Genomic DNA, 2,717 nt, shown 5'->3' with positions numbered 1-2,717 from the left:
ATCTATTTTACTAATCTTCCTTATGGCTGAGTCAAAACATTTAAAATTACTCTACGTAATTCTTAGTATGTAAAGCTATTTCATGCTTAAAATGGTGGGCTGATGGTCCAATCTTCATGCTTCCACTTTGCCAAGTAAGTACATTAGATTCTTGAATAACAAACAATGTATTTTTAGAATTTTCCATTCTTTCTACAGTCAGTATCATTCTTAGAAATCAAGAAGGAAAATGGCTAATTTCACTACAATGAGTGGATTTCTTCTCATGGGTTTTTCTGGCAAGCCTGAAATAGAAATGGTATTTGCTGCTCTTTTCTTAGTCTTATACATAGTGGCTCTAGTTGGCAATATTCTCATTATTACCACCACTTCCATGGATCACAGTCTCTCCTCACCTATGTATTTCTTCTTGAAACATCTCTCCTTTCTGGATCTGTGCTACATTTCTGTGACAGTCCCCAGGTCCATTTGCAACTCTTTCATGCATAATGGCTATATTTCCCTCTGGGAATGCATACTGTAGTGTTTTGCATTCACTCTCTGTGGCTGTGCTGAGATGGCATTACTCACAGTGATATCTTATGACCGTTATGTGGCCATTTGCCTTCCACTGCGCTATGAAGTCATCATGGATATCAGTACCTGTGCTCATGGAGTGTTAGCCGTCTGGACCAGTGGAATCCTTGGTGGAGTCATGCACACAGCCGCTACTTTCTCCATCCACTTCTGTGGCGCCAACATCATTCATCAATTCTTCTGTGATGTCCCCCAGCTTCTGAAACTCTCTTGTTCCAATGAATATGTGGGTGAGCTTGGGGTTAGTGGCTTCTTGTCCTTGGTGGCATTTGTTTGCTTCATCTCTATTGGAGTCACCTACATGCATATATTCTCTACTGTGCAGAGGATACCATCTGCTGAGGGCAGAGCCAGAGCCTTTTCTACCTGCCTACCCCACCTATCTGTTGTCATATTATTTATCTCTACTAGTGCCTATGATTTTCTTAAGCCACATTCAGAGTCTCCAACTGTTTCAGACTTTTTACTCACTGTTTTTAATGCTGTTCTGCCCCCAACACTCAATCCAATAATCTATAGCCTGAGAAATAAGGCCATGAAGGCAGCCCTAAAAAATATTTTTAAAAGAAGAAAAGACTTCTTCTTTTTCTGAATCATATCTATTAATTTGTTATGAGGGAAAAATAAAAATTTCTTAAAGAAAAAATAAAATAACCAATCAAGAAATTAAAGTTAAAACAAAATTTATTATAGGGAGATTCATATGAGAAAGTCATCATAAAATGGACTCTATGCAATAAAAACAGTGAGTACAGAGTTATGTATAAATTACTCTTATAAACACAGCAGATAAAACTCTCACCAAACAAATCCATGTGTGAGAAAAATTCCTTCCGTTTTAAAGGAATGAATTACTCTTCGTCACTCATTTTTATCAGTGTAATGGAAACGTAGTTCATGTGAAATGTCTTCCTCATTTTTTCCTGAATTACACTAGAGTGGGAGCCACCTGATTCTCAATGCCCTCTGATCATGTAGGGGTTCACTACAGTTCTATAATGTTTCAGCCATTTTAATCAGCAATACACAGTGCTCACCTTGGAACAGTCACATCATTTGCTTTGCCCCTTCAGATGCCATGGACTACTTTGCCACTTATGTGGATGAGATGCTAAAATGAAAGAATAATTTGATCAAGCTCAGAAAATGAATCAAAGAAGAAATCTGAACAAAATTAATAGAATACCATGTTAGAAAAAAGAGACATAAATGAAAATATATACAAATATAAATATAATTTTAGTGATTGAAATTTGGAACTAAAATATGGGTCAAACAGCAAAAAAAAAAAAAGACAAACTTAGTGAATTGAAAGGTCCAAAGATTTCACACAGAACGAGATGAAAGAAATGTATGTCTTTAAAAAAACTCTGAAAAAGATTAGCAATTACAAGATTAACAAGAAGAATCAAAAAGTTATTCAATCAAAATCTCCAAAAAGATATATTGCTCTATTTGCCCATGCTTTGAGGGACTATGTTACAGATGAAATTTACAAAAATAACTTCTAAGAGTTTTTTTTCAGATTAAAAAAAAGGACACAGATCATCAGCTTTGAAAAGCACAACAAAAATTAATCGGTACAACTAGGAGCAATACACATGTAATTATATCATACTAAAATTAAAGAATTATAAAAAACAGAAATTTTTGAAAATCAAAATAGAACAAGATATTTTTAAAGAAATACAACTATATACTCTAGAAGTTTTATTATTTTGCCATACACATTTAGATCTATAATCTATTAGAAAATAACAACTGTGGGGACTGTGTTGTAACTCACTGGTAGAGCACTTTTCTAGCATGTGTGAGGCTCTGGGTTTGATACCCGACACCACATAAAAAAATAAAATAAAGGACCATGTTCATCTACAACTAAAATAGATTAATAAAGAAAATAACTGTATCTTGTGTGAGGTAGATGTCACTGTTCGTTTTACTCAGTGATACCAAATTGAATTAACATCAATATAGAAATATCTTTTCCTCCAATGAACTGTCATGAATTAGGTGACCCTATAATGTGAGTCTCTAATCTTTTCTGTGTTCATATTTACAATATTGAGTTCTATCATTTACTGTAGCTATACAGCAGGGTTTTTGAAATATTTAGTAGCATGAGTTTTCTATCTATGTTT

The 2,717-nt window shown here is 34.2% G+C and overlaps 1 pseudogene; it reads left to right on the top strand.

Moving 5' to 3' along the window:
* The first annotated feature begins 229 nt into the window (after nucleotides 1–229).
* LOC143402112 (olfactory receptor 14J1-like) lies at nucleotides 230–1,168 on the top strand (annotated as a pseudogene).
* Nucleotides 1,169–2,717: the final 1,549 nt, after the last annotated feature.

The sequence above is a fragment of the Callospermophilus lateralis genome, chromosome 6, assembly GCF_048772815.1.
Source record: "Callospermophilus lateralis isolate mCalLat2 chromosome 6, mCalLat2.hap1, whole genome shotgun sequence".
Classification (NCBI taxonomy): domain Eukaryota; kingdom Metazoa; phylum Chordata; class Mammalia; order Rodentia; family Sciuridae; genus Callospermophilus; species Callospermophilus lateralis.
This window is presented reverse-complemented; position numbering and strand designations above follow the sequence as displayed.